Genomic DNA, 26,100 nt, shown 5'->3' on the forward strand with positions numbered 1-26,100 from the left:
AGCAACAATAATGACTACCAGTCATACCTCAGTTCACAGCACACTTAGATTCTTTTTATATTTGCCACTAACATTATTGTTATTGTTGTCATCATCATTATTATGAATGTTATTATTACTATTATTATTATCTGTGTATTAAAAGTAGTTATTAAGTAGGTAACTATGACGTAGAAGTATACTGTATGTGCGAAACTTTAGCCCGATGGAAAAAAATGCTTTATGGTCCCAGTCAGTTCAGGTTAAATAAATACATAAACCAATTACAGAGTGGGAAGGAATACAACTGATGTTTGAAGCGCTCTTTAGAGCACCACTTGAGAACAAAGAAAGATTATGAGAAACCTAAGAAAATATGGAGAAGATGTTAGGAGGGAAGAGATCAAGAGCCAATAAAGAGAAGAGAGCACAAGAAAGAGCAAAATTATACGAACAGACGTCACTGAAATCGAAAAAGGATGCGGATGAAGTATTCACATAGAGTAAAGAAAGCTGGGAGGAGATGTTGCAGGAATATGTGAAAGCAGGAAAAGAGAGTGTGAAGAAAGATACACTAGGCTGCAGGAGAAATCAGATTAACTCAGAGACGATATGAATAACATGAGAGTTGAGGTAGCAGTAGAAAAAGAGGATGTTGCTGCGGAAACTATTATTGTAATAAGAGGAGCGACTAGGATATTACGAAAAGTCATAAGAAAGAGATTAAAAACATGACACAGAGGCTGAAAGAACGCAACATCACTGCTGAAGGAACTGGAACTAAGTGAAAATTACAGGGAAGTTCGCTACAGGATCATTTAGTAATCGCGAGAGCGTTACGGAGATGATAGATAAACTCTAGTGGAAGACTCTGCAAGAGAGACGCTCAGTAGCTCGGTATGGGCTTTTGTTGAAGTTTCGAGAACATACCTTCACCGAGGAGTGAAGCAGTATATTGCTCTCTCCGACGTATATCTCGCGAAGAGACCATGAGGATAAAATCAGAGAGATTAGAGCTCAGTATTAGGCATACTGACAATCTTTCTTTCCACGAACAATACGAGACTGGAATAGAAGGGAGAACCGATGGAGGTACTCCAGGTACCCTGCGCCACACACAGTCAGGTGGCTTGCGGAGTATGGATGTAGATGTAATTGAAGTAATAGCAGCACAGAGGCAGGGTGATCAGCTACTTAAGCTAGAAATCGACCATGTACAGGAATATATATATATATATATATATATATATATATATATATATATATATATATATATAAATTCTTTAGCTTTATACTCTCGTTGTTATATATATATATATAACAACGAGAGTATAAAGCTAAAGAATTTACTAAGAGAATTATTGATGAAACTTTCACATTGAGGGAGACAATATCGTTGCGGTAATGAATAATGATAAGTGGTGCACCAAAGTTAAACATGCTAGAAGTATAAGCCGAAAACGTAACTGCACCAGCGATTTTTCCCAAGCTGTCAATGGGTGTTTCTGCGGCATATTTTATAGACAGACACGAAGTCTAATATAGAATAGAGGGGAAGGCGAAGCCATCATCTGGGAGGTTAAGGGGAAATAAGAAGTTAATATCTACAATCATTCTGAAGCATAATTTCAGAAAAAATACCGTTCCAAGATTTATCAATATGCTACACTAAAAGATGTACTACGAAGCAGATTTCTTAACGTACATGGGGGTACCTCAGACGGCAAAAGAGAATCAAAGAAGGAGTAGGAAACGAGCAACTCTCTTGCTAGTATAGTAACTGGCGACTGATACACTTCCCAGCTGAGTGAGACCCTACCTCTAGGATCAAGTTTCACTCCTCTGCCATTGTTCCTACACTAAGAGTTAAAAAATTGTAGAAATTATCAGTTAGATTAAGTTGCAGTTATCCTGGTATTTCAGTTAGGAACCGATCAGCAAGTCCTGTGGTACGTTTCTCATAATAATATGAAACTAGTGTTAAAGTAATAATTGAGATATTATACAGAATCAATAACTTTTGCGATCGTTCAGTGTCAACAAATTACGGAAATCGTAGAGCCAAAAGAATAGAGATAGCGTCAGATCTCATTGTCACAAAATCGAGTGAAGCTAATTAGTGTAGGTAATGAATCCTACATAATCATTTAGGTTTGGTACGTGAGTCATAAAAGAACAGAAGAAAACTATAGAATGGGAATGAGGTAATAGATGATGGTTGTGATATACAGGAAAACTTGTAAAATGACTTACAGATGAGGAGTTATTTCTTTTTGATGAATAATATGAAGTATAAGAATCTTATAATTAGATGTGTAGGTATTAAGGTGTATGGTGGTAATTTTGAGTATTTATCAAGCTGAATCACGAGGATTGTTGGATGTTTAAGGTGTAAATATTCGACGTGAATATGACGTCGAATTGAGAGTGATATGTGAAATGGAGTTTATATGAGGTGAAAGGTATCTAAAATATGAAGTATTTTAGGAGTTCATCTTTGAATGATGTCATTTATTTTCACTTAAGTTGTCTTATTTGTATCTATATGCATTTACATGTATGTGATGACGAAAATCAGGATGATAAAAAGTAAAGTATTTTGTCCTAAATGACAAAAATTTAACGATTTCAAGATTTACTTGGCCAATAAAACTGATAACGGAAGTATTTCCATTGGTGTTCAGAAGTACAGTTGTAAGTAGGCTGTTTAGGTTTTTATATTGGTAACGCCATGTAGCACTCTGTATGAAAATCACTGGCTGTGCTGTGTGCAGTCTGTGGCTGGGTGGCAGTGTTGGAATAGTCGCTATTGTTGTGTCGGGCAGCTGGATGTGAACAGCGCGTAGCGTTGCGCAGTTGGAGGTGAGCCGCCAGCAGTGGTGAATGTGGGGAGTGAGATGGCGGAGTTTTGAGAGCGGATGATCTGGACGTGTGTCCGCCAGAAAGAGTAAATTTGTAAGACTGGATGTCATGAACTGGTATATATATTATGACTTTTGAACACTATTAAGGTAAATACATTGTTTGTTCTCTATCAAAATCTTTCATTTGATAACTATGCCTATCAATAGTTAGTGCCTTCAGTAGTTAGAGTCTTTTACTTAGCTGGCAGTAGTGGTGCTCGCTGTATTGCAGTAGCTCGAGTAAGGATTCGAGTAAGTGATTCCTGAAAGGGGGCAATTCGTTTGTAGGGATTTTTGAAAGTCAGATTGCGTTGCGCTAAAAATATTGTGTGTCAGTTTAGTGATGATCAGAATAAGTAAAGAGAGAAATGTCTGAGTTCGTTCAGTTTTGCTCAGCTGTTTGAAAATTAAATAACGTAAGTTGTTTATCAGCACAGTGATTCACTGATTTTTCAAAGGGGATGTTTCACAGTTCTGGCACTGTTTAGTAGTCTAATAATGACTTGTGCCAATATTTCAAACTTTGAGTGATATATGCAGAAATAAAAAAGTAACTTACTGAAGTAATTGTGTTGACAATTACAATAACTGCTTAACCACAACATGGGAGAGTAAAAGAACCATTTCTTCTAAATGAATTTCTGGGAAATCATGTCAGCTATTAATTTGAGTAGTTGCATGAGACCGTTTCAGAGTGTTACGTTAGCTTCTTCATTGCTCGCTGATCTAATAGAAAGTAAAGGATTGTCAATCAGTCCTCTAATCTGGGGTACCAAAATTATGTATATCAATACTTTCATAGAGATAATAAAAGAATGGTTAATAATTCGTGTGTGGTGATTCAAGTGAGCTGAAACAACGGAGGCTGTATGGATGGCAAAAGCCCTGCTGAACGAACAGGAAACCCAAGAGGACTACTGAAATAATTTAAGTGACTGCTGTTGGAGCTGTTCTGTCAAAAAGGAAACCAGTGATATTATGTGTTCGATGGCCCATACAAACTATTAAAGGACGATATTTCTTGTAATTAAATGAAGAATACAACTTGTGAAAATATTTACTATTTTTTAACAACGTATCCTGATTTTTGCATCATATGTTTGTAGAAGTAGTTCACTACCAGTTTCCGAGGGAACTTAATTTATCAGTGAAATATTGTAACTTTTGGACGTGTTTGACATTGTGTCAGTTCTTGAAGAATCGAGTAGTACAAGATCTCAAAAACTCCCTTTTATTATAACGACTGGTTTCGACCGATCTATGGTGTCATCGTCGTGTCTTATAGTACTGTTAGCTGTGGGACTGCCAAGGGGGAGGTGACCATGAAAAAAAGACTGATTAACCAACGCAAGGATAACTTTCTACGAGTCGCGGCGTGGAATGTCAGAAGCTTGAACATGGTAGGGAAGATAGAAAATCTGAAAAGGGAAATGCAAAGGCTCAATCTAGTCTTAGTAGTGATCAGTGAAGTGAAGCTAGTAATAGTGAGCAGTGTGTTCAAGAATCACAAGAGGAAGCGGTATACTTGGAAAGAGCGGGTGATGCGGGAAGATTTCAGCTAGATTATATTATGGTCAAACAGAGATTCCAAAATTACATACTGGATTGTAAGGCGTAACCAGGAGCAGATATAGACTCAGATCACAATATAGTAGTGCTCAAGAGTAGGTCGAAGTTCATGAGCTTAATTAGTAAAGAGGAATCAATACGCAAAGAAGTAGGATGCGGCAGTACTGAGGGATGTCGAGATGCACTTGAAGTTCTCTAAGGCTACAGATTAATAAGCAATAACTCAGTAGGCAGTACAGTTGAAGAGGAAGGGACATATCTAAAAAGGTCAATCACAGAGGTTGGGAAGAAAAACATAGCTACAAAGAAGGTAACTCCGAAGAAACCACGAGTAACAGAGGAAACACTTCAGTTGATAGATGAAAGAAGAAAGTACAAACATTTTCACGGAAATTCAGCAGTACAGAAGTACAAGTCGCTGAGTAATGAAATAAACAGGAATTGCAGGGAAGCTAAGACGAAATTGCTTCACGAAAAATGTGAAGACATCGAAAAAGAAATGATTGCGGGAAGGACTGACTCAGTATATAGGAAAGTCAAAACAACCTTCGATGAGATTAAAACGCGAGTGGTAGCATAAAGGGTGAAACGGGAATTACCCTGTTAAATGCAGAGGAGAGGGAGGATAGATAGAGTGAGTACATTGAAGGTTTCTATGACGAGGAAGATTTGTCTGATGTGATGGAAGAAGAAACAGGAGTCGATTTAAAAGAGATAGGGGATCCAGTACTAGAATCGGGGTTTAAAAGAGCTTTGGAGCACTTCACATCAAATAAGGCAGAAGGGGCAGATAGAATTGCACCAAAATTTCTAAAGTCATTGCGGGAAGTTGTAGCAAAATGACTCTTCACGTTGTTGTGTAGAATGGGAGAATTATCGCAATATCAGCTAAACAGTTTATGCATCAAAGTTGCTAACAAAGGATAATATGCAGAGGAATGGAAAAGAAAATTGAGGATGTGGTAGAAGACGATCAGTTTGGCCTTTTTTTTTTTTTTTTTTTTTAAAAAAAAAAAAGAAAACAAAGGCTCCCGAGAGGCAATTCTGACGTTGCTGTTGGAAGCAAGACTAAAGAAAAAACAGCGCACGTTTATTCGATTCGTCGACCTCGATAAAGCGTTAGACGACATAAAATGGTGCAAGATGTTCGAAATTCTGAGAAAAATTGGGGTAAGCTACAGAGAGAGGCGGATAATATACAATATGTAAAAGAGCGAAGAGGGAATAATATGAATGGGCGAGCAAGAACGAAGCGCTCCGATTAAAAAGACAGTAAGACAGGGATGTAGTATTTGGCCCCAACTGTTCAATCTGTACATTGAAGAAGCAATGATGGAAATAAAAGAAAGGTTCAGGAATGAAAATTCAAAGTGAAAGGAACAAAGATGCGATTTCCTTATGGCATTGCTATCCTGAGTGTAAGTGAAGAAGAATTACAGATATTCTGAATGGAATGAACAATCTAAAGAGTAGAGATTATGGATTGAGAGTAAATCGAAAAAAGACGAAGTTAATAAGAAGTAGCAGAAATGAGAACAGCGAGAGACTTAACATCAGGACTAATGGTCACAAAGTAGATGAAGTTAAGGAATTCTGTTATCTAGGCAGCAATATAGCCGATGATGGAGAAAGTGTATTCCTGGCCAAGGTAAGTCTAATAGTATGATATATCGGCCTTAATTTGAGAAGAAATTTCTGAGAATGTACGTTTGGAGCACAGAGTCGTATGGTAATGAAACATTGATTGTAGGAAAACTGGAACAGAAGATATTTGAAGCATTTGAGATGTGGTGCTACAGACGAATGTTGAATATTAGGTGGAGTGATAAGGTAAGGAATGAGGAGGTTCTGCACAGAATGGGAAAGCAAAGGAATATGTGGGAAACACTGACGAGAGGAAGGGACAGGATGATAGGACATCAGTTAAGACATGAGGGAATGACTTCCGTGGTACTGGAGGGAGCTTTACTGGGCAAAGCTCTAAAGGAAGGCAGATATTGGGTTACATCCAGCAAATAACTGTGGACGTAGCTTGGAAGTGCTACTGTAAGATGAAGATGTTGGCAAGGGGAGGAATTAGTGGCGTGCCGCATGAAACTAGTCAGAAGACTGATGACTTCAAGAAAATTGTGTATTCTTATCAGAATCTTCGATGTCACACAGTGATGTTACGCGAAAACAACGTGGCAGCTAATATTGAGCTATCACAAATAAAGTAACGCAAAGTTAATACGTATGACATGTTGTGCTGATGGTCCAGAATACAATACCACACATACTACAATATGCTGTAACATCAGCACAACATGTTGCGTTCTTTAATTGTGTCTTATTTTATTTGTGACACGCTAACGTTCCCTGCGACGTTTTATTTTATGCAATATCACTGAATGTCTATTAGCCCTGTATCGAGCATGTACAACTAATAATGTTATAAGATACGATGATAACGTAGATTTGTCGAAACCGATCATTGTAATGCAAATAATTGCTAACGAACGTGCCTAACTCAGTTCTTCAAGAGTAATATTGTAACTTTTGTTGTCTGTTCTTGATTTTAATATTCTTTATCTTCTTTAACTGTAACCCCACTTTTCCTACTTTCTTTTTCGCCTGTGGTTACAAACTAGTCTTTTAGGGCGGCAGTGTAAGGGATCCACGGTCATTTACACAAAGATAATAAAATTTCACATTACTTAACACTTCCGGGCTGAGATGCCGTGGTCCATACATAAAACTCTCCCCTGATGTTTCGCCTTCGACTGCGGAAGGCATCCTCCGACGACAAGCGGCGAACTTCAACGAGAGCGCGAGTGAGCGTCGTATATACAAACCATCCAGAGGGCGCCGCTGTCTATCACGTGACGTCGGCTGTGCTATAATCTCTGATATTGCCAACTTTCTCAGTTGAAATTAATCGATTGTCACGCTGTTGCTGCAACGTTGTCATCCTTATCTTATCCAGCTTAATGCCTTCATCTTTTCTATTAAAATAATTGCAGTGTTTGGCCGTCTCAATAGCCTCTCTGTACATTCGTGCATAAAAGGAACTGCCGCCTCGGACATATTGATAAATCGGCTGTAGCGGATCATGTGTTTCAGGAAGGTGATCATGAAATAAAGTTTAGTAAGACGACCGTCATGGCAAAGACGTCGCATTATTACGCGCGAATGTACAGAGAGGCTACTGAGATTGCCAAACACTACAATAATTTTAATAGAAAAGATGAAAACATTAAGCTGGGTAAGATATGAGTGTCAACATTGCAGCAAAAGCGTGACAATCGATTAATTTCAACTGAGAACGTTGGCAATATTCGAGTAATAGCACAGCCGACGTCACGCCATTGACAGCGGCGCCCTCTGGATGGCTTCTATATACAGCGCTCACTCGCGCTCTCGTTGCATTTCTCCCATTGTCCTCAGAGGATGCCTTCCGCAGTCGAAGGTGAAACGACAGGGAAGAGTTTTACGTATGGACGACGGCATCTGATCCAGGAAGTGTTAAGTAATGACAGCACCTGCCGTGGAAGCCTTCATTCTATAATCAATAAAATTTCTGCTCGCACAGGTGGACGTTAGACCAAGAACCGATATACAAGTGCCGAGTGCGCATGCTGAGTGTTATTGTAGTCAGATGCAGTTCAGGAATGAGTGGTTTCTTGATGTCGATATCGTTCTGGCTGAGAAAGGAATTGCAGTGAAGGATAACGTGTGCAAATTTTTAAAACGGCGTGGGAAGGTATTTCAGTTTATTTTACTTGTGTCGAGCATAGCCGTGAGCAGAAGTGTATGACAGTGGTAGAGGGTGTCACCATTTGTGTTTAGTGATGGTATATAATTTCACTGAGCGCAAACTTTCGCATCCTTGATCAATGAACCAGCTCTATTCATTAAATATAGCAATACTGAACAGCCAAAATAGACTGAAACAGACAGATTATCAGTTATCTAATGCATCACGATTATTTAATATAGAGGTTAGGCTGCCACGTTACTGGACCGCTAGCAAAACCATAACCTGGAGCGTTTCAGCCTGCTATCAAACATATGGTGCATGCAGAGTGTACCGTGTTCTACTGCTACCCGTTCCTGTTCCACTGGCAGGTGAAGCGAGCGAAAACCGCTGTCTATCTGTTTTCGTAAGAGCCCTGGTTGTGCTTGTTCTGTGTTCACACTCCTTCCGGGAGTTGTATTTTGGAGACAGTAGGATAGATATACAAATAAACTGTTCTGAATTGTTTCCTAAAACGAACTTCTTCTCTCTAGGGTTTCCCTTTTGAGTTTTCACTTGTTAAATATACCTGTAGATTCTACCCAGCGGTAAGATATCTAGAGGCACACCTGTAAATTGTTTCAGAGTCGTCCTTTATCTGCCTGGTGGGCACCCCAAACAGCCGAGCAATAACCAAGGACGGGGCACGCAAGTGTTCTGTCATCTATATGGATGAATTACCTGTCCTACAATTCTCTCAACGTGTCGAACTGTCTACTTCATCTTTGGTTCAAATGGCTCCGAGCACTATGGGACTTACTACTTCATCTTTCCTAGACACGACCTTTCGTGATCCGTAGGTTTCTTAATGTACGTAGTGAATTAGAGCAGTTAATAGTATGCTTTTGGATGTTCTACTGAAGTTTTGCACAAAACAGAAACACCAACTAGGAGGAATACCCGGAAGTATACTACTCATCAACCACAAAGAGAAAACCTGAAAGATCACAACTAGAGCAGCCGTCTGGCACTTCCTTGAGAGTGTCCTAACAATCTGTTTGTCTTCCGATGAACACAAGCCATCCAGGATCACTTATGGGTTCTATAATTTATTACGTGAATTTCACAAATAATTCCGTATGTTCGGACCTTCCTTAACAGTCTTCACTGCGGCACTGTAGCAAAAGCTTTCCGGAAATCTACTTATATGGAGTCTACTGGCCGCTCTTCACTCACAGTTCTCGGGTTATAAGAGAAAATAAGGGACAATTGCGGTTAACACGAGCGATGCTTTCTAGGAGGGCGTTCGATAAGTAATGTCACGCTTTTCTTCTGAAAGCAGGTTAGTTTTATTCAGCATTCCAATACAGCATTTCATTCATCACACGTTTAGCTGCAGAACCCTTTATTTTAACACAATCTGCGTTCATTGCGATGGCCATACACCACCTCACTGATCAATGGGAGGGTCTGTATGCCCGTATGATACCACTCTACTGGTCGACCTCTTGCTGCATCAGTAATCTCCTCAACGTCCACCCACTGCTTCCCATGGAGTGCAGCCTTCATTGGGCCCAACAGGAGGAAGTCTATTGTTAAGTGGCGAGCAAACCAGTGGCTATAAACACCTCTGACTATCCCAACTGGTGGACGAGTGTGTCAGCACTACCAACAGAAAAGTCCACTTAACAAACGAGATGCTTTACTGTGATTCATCGATGACCCCGACTGAGAAAGTCCGCTGCTTTCAAGAATGAGGAGTCACGTTCGAACGGCAAGCGGGAAATCGAACATTTGTGAGCGTCCTTGCTGCGATGATGACAGAAGCCTAACCCAGCGACTCACCGTACTTTTGTACACGACTGGGCCTCCCTCGACATTTTGCAAGAGCTTTTGTTTATCTTCGCCTGTGTGGCTACCTGCCAAGGGAAACTCAGAAAAGACAATGGGCAATACTGCAAGACACTTTGTACAAGCCTTGTAACTGTAGCTCTTTTACTGTACAAATAATTAACGGCTGCTCGACTCACTCCCACTACATTCTCCCAGTTGAGGTTCGAATGGTTCAAATGGCTCTGAGGACTATGGGACTTAACATCTGAGGTCATCAGTCCCCTAGAACTTAGAACTACTTAAACCTAACTAACCTAAGGACGTCACACACATCCATGCCCGAGGCAGGATTCGAACCTGCGACCGTACCAGTCGCGTGGTTCCGGACTGAGGCGCCTAGAACCGCTTGGCCACCGCGGCCGGCTCCCAGTTGAGGCCTGTCTCCCCAACTGACCGGCGTCTTGAGCGGAATCGCGACGAGCATGGAACTTAGCGCACCATTCCACAATGGTGGTTTCGACGGACGTGCTACCAGACACACATTACTAATTCTCTGAAGAACGTCTACCAGTGTTTGTTCTTTGGCAGCCAAGAAAACAATAACAGCACGTTATCCTATTCGGATGCGTTTGACAACAACATCGCCATAGTTTACGCTTTCGCATTTGGTGCACACACGTCGGAAAGACACAATGCCCCACGAGTCCCTTGCATACGAGTCTACCTCCATTGAACTCGCGCTACGTTGCATATACACTGCAGCAGCGTCCTCAAAGGTAAACATTGTGATGGCCCCTTATATGATTCATTCGTTTTCAAAGCTCTGTATATGTTCCAAAATATTACATGTACAAATGTGATTGATGCATGAATAGAACAGTAATGACACCAAGTTTAAATTTTCCACTCTAAGAATGTCACATGACACTCGTCCATGTGGTAGTCAAGTTTTATCCATAGCTTACTTTGTGTCAGTGATTATCACACCAGCATTGCGTTATCTGAGATGTTACAACGTTATTGGCAATGGGGGTACATAAAACGCGATCCTTAATGTATCTCCAAAGGACAAAATAACAAGGTATTAAGTCATCAGAATTGTTTTGCCTTAGCCACTAAGACTGCTCGAACATCTTTCCGGGACCGACCCAAATCTCCATATGTCCCAGTGCATCTACATCTATATCTACGTGATTACTCTGCTATTCACAATAACGTGCCTGACTGAGGGTTCAATGAACCACCTTCAAGCTGTCTCTCTACCGTTCCACTCTCGAACGGCACGCGGGAAAAAAGAGCACTTAAAGTTTTCTGTGCCAGCCCTGATTTCTCTTACTATATGGTGGTGATCATTTCTCCCTATGTAGGAGGAGAAAACTGGTCATTGCAATTTCATGATGAGATCCCCTCGCAACGAAAAACGCCTTTGTTTAGATGATTGCCACTCCAATTCAAGTATCATGTCTGTGACACTATCTCCCCTATTTCACGATAATACAAAACGAGCTGTCCTTCTTTGTTCTTTTTCGATGTCATCCTTCAGTCCGACCTAATGCGGATCCCACACCGCACAGCAATACTCAAAATAGGGCGGACAAGCGTGGTGTAAGCAGTCTCTTTAGTAGACCTGTAGCACCTTCTAAGTGTTCTGCCAATGAATCGCAGTCTTTGGTTTGCTCTACCCATAATATTATCTCTGTGATCGTTCCAATTTAGGTTATTTGTAATTGTAATCCCTAAGTATTTAGTTGAATTTACAGCCTTCAGATTTTTGTGACTTGTCGCGTAATCGAAATTAAGCTGATTTCTTTTAGTACTCATGTGAATAACGTCACACTATTCTTTATTGAGGGGTCAATTGCCTCATTCAGCACCATACAGATATCTTATCTAAATCATTTTGCAAGTCGTTTTGATCATCTGATGACTTAACAAGACGGTAAATGACAAGATGTTCTACAAACAATCTCAGACGGCTACTCAGATTGTCTCCTATGTCGTTAATATAGATTAGGAACAATAGAGGGACAATAACACTTCTTTGGGGAACGCCGGATATTACTTGTGTTTTACTCGATGACTTTCCGTCTATTACTACGAACTGTGACCTTTCTGACAGGAAATTACGAATCCAGTGGCACAACTGAGGCGATACTCCGTAGGCACGCAGTTTGGTTAAGACGCGTGTGAGGAAAGGTGTCGAAAGCCTTTAGGAAATCTAAAAATATGGTATCAATTTGACATCCCTTGTCGATAGCAGTTATTACTTCATGAGTGTAAAGAGCTAGTTGTGTTTCGCAGGAACGATATTTTCTGAATCCGGCTAACTATGTGTCAATAAATCGTTTTCTTCGAGGTACTTCATAATGTTCGAATACAGTATATGTTCCAAAACACTACTGCAAATCGCCGTAAGTGATCTAGGCCTGTAATTCAGTGGATTACTGCTACTTCCCTTTTTGGGTACTGGTGTGACTTGAGCAATTTTCCAGTCCATAGGTACGGATCTTTCTGTGAGCGAGTGGTTGCATATAACTACTAAATATGACGCTATTTTATCAGCATACTCTGAGAGGAACCTGACTGGTATACAATCTGCTTCCCATAGTGCTCGGAGCGCACCTTCGCTAGAGACGTCATTCTGAAGGTTACGTTTATCGCCGCCACCTATTGGACCTTCATGAAACTATAGGGGTGTAGCGGGGATATTATACTATGGCCCACAAAAAATTCTAAGTTTCTTCAACCGAAGCTGTCCGGGATAAAAATGTTTTCCAATAGTTGTTGAACGCTGCTCCAAACTCTGATTTCAGGATTGAAATTTCTTCTATGAAGCAGATCTATTATGTTCGAACATAGAATACACTCAGCAATTCTGCAGGACACGCACGTGACGGACGTCGGTTTGTATTTTTGAGGGTCTGCTTGTGCCCACCTGTATATCTGCCTGTGCCCACCTGTATCACCATGAAGAGGGCCAGCCGGCGCGACCAGAGGTCCCGCCGCCTCACCACGGCCCGCGCCTCGGCGGATTCGGCCGCCATGGCCGTGACACGCGCGTCCAGGGCTTCCACGAAGCGCACGACCTGCGTCCGTCGCAGCAGGATGACCAGCAGTTTGTAGCTGGTGGTCACGAATGCAGACAGCAGGCACATATCCTCCGTCGCGGCTTTCATGTCGCCCCCGAAATGCACCAGTCCAGCTGCCTCAGGCAGCAAGATGTGCCACGTGGTGGCGACCATGACCGCGGTGTACAATCGGTACAGTAGGCCAGCAGGTGTCAGCCAGTGGCGAGCGCTTGCTGGCGGCCAGAGACCAGCCATGTTGAGCAGGCGCACACACAGCGACAGCGACGTGTGGAGTGTCATGCCAGTCTGCAACCAAAGAGACCAACAATACATAGCACTAGATTTAGCAATATTAGCCTTTTAAAGACTGAGGTTACAGAAGAACGTCGAGGAACCGGTGGGTACATCGTATACTAATATACAGATGCCCGCCCGGTTGGCCGTGTGGTCCAACGCACGGCTTTCCGAGCGGGAAGGAGCGCCTGGTTCCCGGCACGAATCCATGCGGCGGATTTGTGTCGAGGTCCGGTGAACCGGCCAGTCTGTGGATGGTTTTTAGGTGGTTTTCCATCTGCCTCGGCGAATGCGGGCTGGTTCCCCTTATTCCGCCTCAGTTACACTATGTCGGCGATTGCTGCGCAAACAAGTTCTCCACGTACGCGTACACCACCATTATTACTCTACCACGTAAACATAGGGGTTACACTCGTCTGGTGTGAGACGTTCCCGGAGGGGGGGGGGGGGGGGGGAATTCACCGCGGGCAGAACCGCACAAGAACCCTAGGTTCGGTCGGCGGGGCGGAGGGATGGAGTGGACTGCGGCAGTCGTCGTGGGGTTGTGGACCACTGCGGCTGCCGCGGGGACGGAGCCTCTCCGTCGTTTCTAGGTCCCCGGTTAACATACAATCCAATATAGAGATAATTAACCGAATTTGTGAGACAAGAAATTGGGGCACAACTTTCTAAGAGAGTGTCGACAGGGCATTTCCTGAGGAATCTTTGCAAAGGAGGGATAAGTAGTGTGGAAAACGTTCGGAGGCAAACCAAAGCTTGAATACGGCAATAGATTAAAATGGATGTAAGGTGTGAAAAGTCTTGTACAAGGAAAACTAGCACTGAAAGATGCAAAAAGCAAAACAGGTAGCCTTCGGAAAGAGGACGACAAGAACAGTCGCTAGATGTTGAGAGCACAAGAAACTGTTTAAATTAATGTTAATACCAAGAAGAGATTTTAATGGACGAATGCTGCGGTTTTGACTTAGTATTCGTTTTGGATAATACATATCTAACTGTTTAATAACATTATTTATGTGCTAACGTTTCATGCAAATCATCAGTAAATGATGCAACATACTGAGCTCTTTGGGGCATATTTAAATAAATCCTCCATATTGAACCTTATCAGTATCTCAGTAATATTTTGATTTTGCTGACGTTATAGTGCAGTAATAATATTGCTATAACAAAAGTGTTCAGATTACCACTGTGTGCTACATGTTCATTTATGGTACTGAAATAGAATTGTTTAACTTTCTGTTGAGCCTGGGCCCAGTAGTTTACCACTCCTCGACGACACGTCCTTCACCATGTCACTTACTTCCAGTGATCAACAAATTTTCTTTAGTTCTTAACCCTAGTAACTATTTCAGTGTCTAGTATCTTGAGTTTCCTGTAATTCAAATAATATCGAAAATATGTAATTCCATATCTGATGAGCGACATACCCTTCTTGTGATTGAGTACTTTGTCTCTGCTTCATTTACTTCACATGATGTTCCACTAGATCTAATTTTTGATTTAACACGTAGTCTGGAGTACTATTACTTATCATTTCGGAAGGACGACGGTTCAATCCCGCGTCCGGCCATCCTGATTTAGGTTTTCCGTGATTTCCCTATATCAGTCCAGGCAAATGCCGGGATGGTTCCTCTGAAAGGGCACGGCCGACTTCCTTCCCTAATCCGATGAGACCGATGACCACGCTGTCTGGTCTCCTTCCCCAAGCCAACCAACCAACCAACTTATCATTTCCTTCTAATTTCTTTCCACCGCATGCAGTTCATGAAACACATAGGCAGCTGCACGTTCAACGTACCGTAATTCTTGTTTTAACACACAGCCAAGAGAATGATTACGTGTTTGATAAGACAATGCGAACTGTTTTCCATAATTTGCTAATACCTATACTAGACTAGGTGTCAACAATTATTTCAGTTTTCTGAACACGCCTAGGCATCCTGACATGCAATGGGACTTACACAGAATTTTTTGTCTGTGCGTAAATGGTCGTGATATTTCAGGAAATTCTGGGATGAATTTTTGTAGTAAATTTCTAACCCTGAAAATGACCGTAAATCCCTCTCCTATTGAGGCATTCGAACACTCAGTACAGCCTCCACTTATTTAGAATATGTTCATAGCCCATCACAACTAATTACATGCTTAGATGCAATGAACTAGAAGTTACCTGTAAGTACCTTTCCATTTTATAAAAAACGTGAAGGAACTGTTTTTAAATCTATAACCTAGATGTGAAAAGATAACCTATGTGTAAAAACGGACAAATTATGTAATATTTCAGGACAACCACTGAAGATGCATTGTAAAAAAGGCGAAACGGGTCTTGGTGCATAAATAAAAATAATATTTTCGACGTGCAGCATGCAAAAAAAAGGCATTTTCTTTGAAACATCTTCAATTAATTACATGTCATAAATAATGATCCTGCAGTGCCAAGTGACACATTTCTGTACTGAGAGTGAGGTATTGTGTGTTGAAACTCTTAAACACTCCCTTAAACGAATCGCATACTACGCCATCTCCTTTGCAAAGACCATTATATAGGCCAAATCAACTATCGAAAAATGCCCTCCAGCAACTGAAGTGTATCTGGCGCTTTATTCAAGCCAAACAGCATTCTACGATACTGGTAGTGCCCTCAGGGAACCATAGAGGTCGTTGCAATACTCCTAGTTTCCATTATATCTCGCTGTAGACGTGTGTCTGTAATCATTCGACCACTGAGATACCTTTAGTCACAAGAAACCTGATGTACCTCAGTTGCCTCTGAGGGTTCCTATGTTGCCTCAGGGCTAGTACTTTCTTGTTAACATCATCCGGTAACCTTTGATTAATAAAATCCTCCATCAATGGTAGTTAAGTTGTGTTGTATTCCATACAGCCTATGGTACTCGGGTGAGGCGTTCCAAGTTGGCATTCTGTTTTGGTCCACCAGGGCCACTGCCAATGATCTATGGAGATTAATTGTAATAACAATCCCTCCTTCACTAATAGCATTGTTCTTCCTAAATGTTTCACTTTCTCCTATAATGCAGTTACATTGTCAGCGGGCTATGACCACGGTTCGAATTCATACGATTGAGATCATTTTTATTTCAGATCTCCAAACTGACGATCGACAACATTTCCACTAAATCATGCATTTGGCCGCAAAACCATCTATGCCAATGTGCAGTACGTGCTAACTATCTCCTGAGTGTTTACAGTACTACCGTGCACACAACACTGTGCTTTATCTAATTCACCCTTCTCTCCCAGTAGCTCATCTGCACGTAACACGTTTACTGCAAATCTATTCTCTTACCTACCCAAAGCAGTTTTCCTTTATCTTGAAAAACGTCATCGCATGAACTGATTCTTAGAGGCCTTAAACATAGTTTAATCGGTACACCTTCCCCCGACAGATGACCACTGGAGCAGTGTGACAATGACAACCGATTTCTCCATACGAAACAATGTTTCATTGAGTTCCTCTAGATATGGCGAAAGAGGTTCATATAGGAAATCTAACACAAACATTGCTTAGTAACTGTCGCCTGTACGTGGTAAAACGGAAGGATTCGCCCACTTGGAAACTTACTATCATCCGATCCAGCGAATATATGCCATTATCGTCTACTCCTCACAAGTTTTATACCATGGAGGGTTTAACCACCTCTTTCTCATGAGGTCAAAATTTACCACAAACATGAATGTCTGTCTCTGTCCACTTAAGACTTATGTTCTCTTTCATCAACAAAAGTAAATAAACAAAATTCCGATTAGACAGCACTAAAATTTACTGGAGGCGCCTCTTGGTAACCCTGAGAGTCCCACTGCTGTTTAATAGTAGGGTATTTCCAATCTGTCACTTCCTATAATGCCCATTATTCCGCCTACAGTCCTGTTCCCGACTGCATACTTCTCTACACTGTTTCACTGTGGCTGATCGCAGTCTCGCAATATACACTCCTGGAAATTGAAATAAGAACACCGTGAATTCATTGTCTCAGGAAGGGGAAACTTTATTGACACATTCCTGGGGTCAGATACATCACATGATGACACTGACAGAACCACAGGCACATAGACACAGGCAACAGAGCATGCACAATGTCGGCACTAGTACAGTGTATATCCACCTTTCGCAGCAATGCAGGCTGCTACTCTCCCATGGAGACGATCGTAGAGATGCTGGATGTAGTCCTGTGGAACGGCTTGCCATGCCATTTCCACCTGGCGCCTCAGTTGGACCAGCGTTCGTGCTGGACGTGCAGACCGCATGAGACGACGCTTCATCCAGTCCCAAACATGCTCAATGGGGGACAGATCCGGAGATCTTGCTGGCCAGGGTAGTTGACTTACACCTTCTAGAGCACGTTGGGTGGCACGGGATACATGCGGACGTGCATTGTCCTGTTGGAACAGCAAGTTCCCTTGCCGGTGTAGGAATGGTAGAACGATGGGTTCGATGACGGTTTGGATGTACCGTGCACTATTCAGTGTCCCCTCGACGATCACCAGTGGTGTACGGCCAGTGTAGGAGATCGCTCCCCGCACCATGATGCCGGGTGTTGGCCCTGTGTGCCTCGGTCGTATGCAGTCCTGATTGTGGCGCTCACCTGCACGGCGCCAAACACGCATACGACCATCATTGGCACCAAGGCAGAAGCGACTCTCATCGCTGAAGACGACACGTCTCCATTCGTCCCTCCATTCACGCCTGTCGCGACACCACTGGAGGCGGGCTGCACGATGTTGGGGCGTGAGCGGAAGACGGCCTAACGGTGTGCGGGACCGTAGCCCAGCTTCATGGAGACGGTTGCGAATGGTCCTCGCCGATACCCCAGGAGCAACAGTGTCCCTTATTTGCTGGGAAGTGGCGGTGCGGTCCCCTACGGCACTGCGTAGGATCCTACGGTCTTGGCGTGCATCCGTGCGTCGCTGCGGTCCGGTCCCAGGTCGACGGGCACGTGCACCTTCCGCCGACCACTGGCGACAACATCGATGTACTGTGGAGACCTCACGCCCCACGTGTTGAGCAATTCGGCGGTACGTCCACCCGGCCTCCCGCATGCCCACTATACGCCCTCGCTCAAAGTACGTCAACTGCACATACGGTTCACGTCCACGCTGTCGCGGCATGCTACCAGTGTTAAAGACTGCGATGGAGCTCCGTATGCCACGGCAAACTGGCTGACACTGACGGCGGCGGTGCACAAATGCTGCGCAGCTAGCGCCATTCGACGGCCAACACCGCAGTTCCTGGTGTGTCCGCTGTGCCGTGCGTGTGATCATTGCTTGTACAGCCCTCTCGCAGTGTCCGGAGCAAGTATGGTGGGTCTGACACACCGGTGTCAATGTGTTCTTTTTTCCATTTCCAGGAGTGTATGTCATGATCAGCCGCACTGGAAACATCGCGGGTGATCAGCAGAAAATATACCCTTTCATAGTGGACTTGGGTCACTACTTCTGTCTGTCATAAATTTGCCGTTAGTATGGCTCCAGACTTTAGGGAATTTTGCGATCACGCTGTTTGACACATCACGTGGCAATCCCCGGAAAAATATGTCAGACGCCCATAGCTCTGCTTCTTGCAGATGGGCGTTATTCGCATCACCGCTTCTCATTAAGTCATGCATATTGAAATTCCGTTTCCTCACTCTGCCCATCAACCTTGCAGTGGATTAGACACATATTTTAACCGTTTCCAGTAATACCTACAGCAATTTGCCTTCTATTATGTTGTAAGACGTCCTTTTTCTGTCTAATCTAACTTTTGCAACATCCCATAAGTCTTCATCTCCTACTTAAGATAAATTAGCCATAAGTAACAACTGTTCCTCAGACCAACAACCCAGCTTGTCGGCCGTTAACCGTCTGTCAGCTAACGCTAACACATCCTCCCCTGTCTTACTTGAAAAAGGATCGACGAGGCAACTTTCCTGTATTACCTGAAAAAGGTGCGACTAGGCAACCAGTTCTAGGAACTAGGATGGGTACCGTTCAAGTGGGTGAACACCTGTGCTATTTGAGAGCTTTCAACTACGTACGCAAGTCTGTATTATCTGCCGTAACTTAGACAACTTGTACCAGTTAACACTGAATTGCTTCTACATCTACTTCTATATCTACATCTACATGGCTCCTCTGCAATTCATACTTAAGTGCCTGGTAGAGGGATCATCGAACCACTTTCACACTGTTTCTCTACCGTTCCACTATCCAACAGCCACTGGGAAAACGAACACTTAAATATTTCCGTACGAACTGTGATTTCTCTCATTTCTCTGCAATGATAATTTATCCCTGTGTAGGCGGTTATCTACAAAATATTTCCGCGATTGAGGCCAACTTTGGATATTGAAATTTCGTAAAAAGATCTCGCTGCAACGAATAAGCCTTTGCTTTAGTTATTGCAACCCCCACTCTCAAGTCATATCCATGGCACTCTCTCCTCTTTTCCTCGCTAATGCAAAACGAGCTGTCTTCCCTTCCTTTGAACTTTTTCGATGTCATCTTTCAATCTATTCTGTTAAGGATCTGATACTGCACAGTAGTACTCAACGGAGGACACACAAGCGTAGTGCAGGCAGTCTCTTTAGTAGACTTGTTGTATCTTCTAGATGTTATGCCAATGAAAATCAACATCATTTATGTGATCGTTCCTACATAGCTTGTTAATGATTGTAATCCCTAGGTATTTAGCTGAATTTTGTCACCCTTCACATTTGTGTGATTTATCATGTAACTTAAATTTAATGGATTCCTTTTAGTACTCACGTGGACGAACTAGAACTTTCGTTATTTAGGGTCGATTACTATCTTTAACACCATACAAATTAATTGTCTAAATCACTTTTGAAATGGTTTTATCTTGAAACGACTTTACTAGAGAGTAAATGGCAGTATCATCTGCAATCTCAGATAGTGGCTCAGATTGTCTGGGGAACGCCAAAAAGCACTTCTGTTTTACCCAATAACCTTCCGTCAGTTACTCGAACTGTGAACCTTCCGACAGAAGATCAGATATTCCGTCGCACAACTGAGACGATACTCGGTAGGCAAGTAATTTTATAGGAAATGTGTGAAAAGCCTCCGGGAAATCTAAAAATGTAGAATCAATTTGAGATCCCCTGTCGATACCACTCATTACTTCGTGAGGGAAAAGAGCTCGTTGAGTTTCACAAGAACGACATTTTCAGAATCCAAGCTGATATTTTGTCAACAAATCATTTTCCTCGAGGTAATTCGCTGCGTTCAAACACAGAATATGTTCCGAATCGGCGTCAGTGATATGTGACTATAACACACGTGATCACTCGTAAGTCATTTGGTGTGACCTGTGAAACTTTTCAATCTTTCGGTACAGATCTTTCATCGAGTGAGTGGTTGTATGTGATTATTAAGTACGGAGCTATTTTTTCATCATACTTTGAAGCGACTGTAGCTGGTGTGCCGTCTGGACCAGAGAAGTAGCCTTTTTTTTTATCTGTTACACCTATGATACCTACTTCTACGTTACTCAAGCTGGTAGCTGTTCTTGATTCACATTCTGGAATATGTGATTTGTCTTCTTGGGTAAAGACCAAGCGAGGTGGCGCAGTGGTTAGACACTGGACTCGCATTCGGGAGGACGACGGTTCAATCCCGCGTCCGGCCATCCTGATTTAGGTTTTCCGTGATTTCCCTAAATCACTCCAGGCAATTGCCGGGATGGTTCCTCTGAAAGGGCACGGCCGACTTCCTTCCACATCCTTCCCTAAACCGATGAGACCGAAGACCACGCAGTCTGGTCTCCTTGCCCAAACAACCAACCAACCAACCATCTTGGGTAAAGAAATATTGAAAGACTTTATTCGATGGCAATGTCACCGGTAACGTTACCCTCGCTGTCGTGCAGTTAAGGTATTGACTGTCTTTCCGCTGGTGTATTTCACATATGACCAGAATCTTATTGGATTTTATGGCTGATTTGGCCTGGCGGAGTGTTATGTGGATGCGGCATGTAGACGCCTGTTGGGCGAACGGCCAGGAAACGTTAGCGGTTTTGCGGGCACGTCGCTATACCAGGCGCTTCTTCGGCAGCAAGGGGCATACGTACAGGTTGGACAACAGCGCTGACAGTGAGTTGGGTCACGAGCAAGATGAGCTCCTGTATGGTCTGCTATCCCGAAAACCTCCTGGCGACGGAGGCGCCTGAGTTCCACCAGGATGGGTCCTCCACTTCCGCTTCAAAACTAGTGGTGGCCCTTATGTCCGCAGCTCGTGAATGACGCAGCATGATGTGGGAGCAGCGAAATGGCTCACATGGGACCATTGACTACGTGTAGTAGATTTCTATGTAGGCGGCAGTCGACGACAGAAACTGATAGGTCAGCATGTTTATAGTAAATGTGCCCAGGTATGTTATGCTGGATCGCCCCTGTGGACCTACAGGACGTAGGGGCCATGGCAGCAGAGTGACAGGTCGCACCATGGGGTGATACGGCTCGCCACTGTTGTTAGGGTTGGCACTTTATAGTAAGGCACTCTATGATATTTCCCGGAAATGTACTCTACGGTTTATTTCACATAGTTTGATATTTTATAGGGCTCATTTAAGGTAAATAATAAGACCACGAAAGTTGAATGTAATTTTGGTAAAACGGATCGGCTGAGTAAGAACCAAAAACGGAGTACTAGTTTTTGAACGCAACCCGTCCTCAAAAGATAATTCTGTCAATACACTGAAAAAAAGCTGAATATGTCCACTCTGCTTGGAAAATCATTTCACATATTGCTAACTTCTACGAGGAAATTTCATTATTGAAGAAATTATATGATCAACTCATGGTGTTTGGATATTCCCTTTATAAACTAGTTGCACTTATACACTGGAATTGGTACGTATTACTTTCTATCGGAACCCATGGCTGGTGGTTTCAATTAAGATATTTAGTTCACCGATTATTGCTTGAGGAACTGAATTAGGCGTTTTACGTATGTCCGCCTGAAACTTCCGGTAGATGCATTCGACCATTGTTATTAATGTAACTCACTGGATCTTAGAAAAGCTGACTAATCTCAAACAAACAGGTAATAGTTGTTTTCTGGTAAGTTTATTCCAAATGACATGTTACGGGCTGTGCCCGCCATCAGATTTCCTGGTGTAAACTATATAATAAATGATTAGTTATACATTTAAAAAAAATCAAATATTAACAGGGATATTCAACATCCAACTAAGCGTCAGAACCAATACACACTATTTCATAGCAAAAATTTGCAGCTTGTTTCTTACTCATACATCCGCGAACCAAGAGGCGTGACATATGACTTGAGCTTGAAAAATGGGAATGTTGGCTGTGAAAGGGACTACGAAAACCTGCTACTTCAGTGCGCTCGCACTTGCTAGGTAAACCACGGGTTGCAAAAGGGGATCGCCTTACGGCGTTGCAGCTGTGCAAATGCTGATATGCTTACTAAAAATTAAAACAGTAACCAATAATAACTAAAACTACATGTTGTGTGCCTGATCATAGGCGCATGAAAAAGCACTTACAGCAGTACAAAGTACAAGAAAGTACATTACAAATTTGAAGAAAAAATATGTTGTCTTGGAAAGACATGACTTGTCGAAGAGTACAAAAGGATTTGTTGGATTTGCAATTAAACTTCTTGACTACCCCTCAAACATAAAATCTTAAAGCGGAAACCACAGGATGGGACAAACGTCTTAAGCTTTTGTTTTTTTTTCTGACGTTCAGTTCGATCTTACATCTTCTTGTTAACATTTACTGCTTTAGAAAAATTTATAACTAAGTATTTGCTATACTGCATACAACAGAAAACCTGATAACGGGCACAGTCCGTAACATGTTGTTTGGAATAAATGCACAAAAAAACCACTAGTACCTGTCTGTTTGAGACTACTCAGCTTTTCTAATCTACAGTTATATAAATTAGGTGTGATGGAGTGCAGTTACTAGGTAACAATTAGAAACGAACGTAACAAAACATCCATTTATCACTTAATCACAATTTTTTGTATTAGTGATAAATTGATATTGCGTTGTGTTTCATTTCGAATTGTTACCTAATAATTCTACTGCGTCACGCTTAATTCAATTTCTCAAGCAGGAGTGGATAAGTTAAACATCCGAAGTGAAATCGTCGTAGAACGGAAATGGTACGTTTCCGAACATGGGTTAATATTTAAAATATTACGGACTCACTCCACTCCAGAAATCCTAGAATTTGGTAAAGAGACTTTTAGAATATCGTGAATACATTTATGAGGGTATTGGAGAATTATCCACTACACAAAAATGGCAACAAATATTAAATAAGACAAATGACGATTCTACATTTTTGTGCAAATTATTGTCATTTCTATTACGGGTCCACCAAGGCATTTTGCTGTGGTGAATATCTAATGTATGAGAAGAAATGACGCACTGCGTGGTGGGCAGTAGATGGGTAGCTTGAGAACATAATTTCCTATTAAACTTGTGTTCGATGTAGCAATCTTTGCGTACTACGACCTCTGGAATGTGGAGGAGGACGTAGGCTGTTTGGACAACACAAGGTAGGCAACGAATAAAGGAAACTGTGTACTTTACTGTCAACGGCCATCGGTAATACTGGTTCCCTTCAGATCACCGAAGTTAGGCGCTGTCAGGCTAGGCTAGCACTTGGATGGGCGACCATCCGGTCCGCCGAGCGCTGTTGGCAAGTGGGGTGCACTCAGTCCTTGTGAGGCAAACTGAGGAGCTACTTGATTTAGAAGTAGCGGCTGCGGTTTCGTAAACAGACATACGGCCGGGACAGCGTTGTGCTGATAACATGCTCCTCCATCTCCGCATCCAGTGACACCTGTGAGCTGAGGATGACACGGCGGCCTGTCGATACCTTTGGGCCTTCCAAGGCCTGCTCGGGTAGAGTGTAGTTTAGTTTAGTTTTTTATGTACTTTACTGCCAGTAAAAGCTAGTATAATTTACCATCAACTTCGATATACAACATTTTGCATCGTCTGATGATGCCTTACGGAACTCTTGGAAAGATTCCCGGTAACTGACGGATGGCTCCTGCTGCTATTTGCATTCGTGCCACAAGATCCTTTGGTGATTCCACTGGTGTTCGCACACCAGGGCTTTCAAGTATCCCCAGAAGTGAAAATGCAATGGTGGTACTTGCAGTGAGCGAGGGGGCCAAGCTGTAAGGCCTCCGCGCAAATCCATCTCTTGCCGAAGTTGCCTCCCAGATGGTGCTCATATTGAGCACCTTCAGTAAGTTAATTAAACTGTTGTTCACTGACAATAAAATAACTGTCTCGTTTATTCTTTAACTAGATTGCGTAGTGAAAACTGCCTACGGCCTCCTTCACATTTCAGAGACCTTAGCACGCAAACGAAGCATTTTCGATCATAGGTTTGATAGGAAAGAACGTTCAGTTGGTACTCATCTACCAAACACGGTGCCTCGTAACATACCTTCTGCATACCCTGTATCAAGTGACGGGGCGACGAAAGTGTGTGTGTGTGTGTCTGAATTTGCAAAAAGAAAAAAAAAGAAAAAAAATAAAAAAAAATTATTTATTCATTTCAAATATAGACCGCAAAGGTGTTGTGAAACTGTTTAGCAGTAACAGTTACTTGTTAAATAGTGCTAAAAGCAACAGTACGTATCTTTCAGCATTATTCCGACTCTGGCAGCTGCTTTTCACTAGCAGTTAGCTTGCTCACCTTGTCATGGGTTAGGAAGTCTGGTCTGAGGAAGCATGACATCCAGAATGCTGAGCTGATCATATAAAAGATAAAAAATCTGGTTTGTAAGGTTAAAAACGAAATATCTCTGAAAGCTCAGTGCACACCACACTCTATGCGAATGTGGCACTTCTTACTTGGGGCAGGCTGTGGAATATTAGAGGCGACTGCAAGGAAGTCCGGTGATACACCCGACAAACACAACGAAAAATTCAGCTTTTGCTGAGAACTGTTTCAAATATGGTCATGAAATGAAATACGACGAGACCGGTGATGTGCTGTTAATTTTCAAGTTTCACTGATGCAGAATTAAGGTACTATTGAAATAAAGATGTTGGGAAACCTAACTTATCTATAAATAGCGGTGCGACACTAGCAATCCTTCACATTCTCGTTAGAGTCCGGAGAACAATTACGGACAAAGACATAACACCTGGCACCCGAAGAAGACAGCTGGTCGGTTGTCGAAATATTGCACATAAAGGGAATCAACAATTCAGATGCACACCCAAAAGCACACTATTGCGTTAATTCACTGTGTTTCTCAGAGTTATACCCTTCGTTCCAAAATCCTTTTTGTTTCTTAATGATTAATGATTATTTTCAGTTCGCCGTAGGACTAGAACAGTTTTCTGTGAGAACTTTTCTACGTCGTACCATATTCTACAATTCTCTTGTAAATAATATTTTAATCTTTTCTCTGAAGATATATAGGTACCACTTTTTAAACTTATCCCAGAACTGTGAAGATAGAAGTAGGGATGAATTTATATGTGACACAATTCAGTCGCCAAAATCTCATCGATCGACGCTACACAGGTTCCTTCGAAACTGTCAATTTAACTATACAACACTATACATTGTCACATTATTTACTTATTGCTTATTAGGCCTAAAGCTCACACTAAATATTGCTCGTAAATTTTTGCCGTCGTTGTTATCGTTATTTGCGCCCATAAAAACTGATCTGTTAGAGCGTTACTGCTGATCTCGCTTATTTTACAAA

This window comes from Schistocerca americana, chromosome 5 (assembly GCF_021461395.2).
Source record: "Schistocerca americana isolate TAMUIC-IGC-003095 chromosome 5, iqSchAmer2.1, whole genome shotgun sequence".
Taxonomy (NCBI): Eukaryota; Metazoa; Arthropoda; class Insecta; order Orthoptera; family Acrididae; genus Schistocerca; species Schistocerca americana.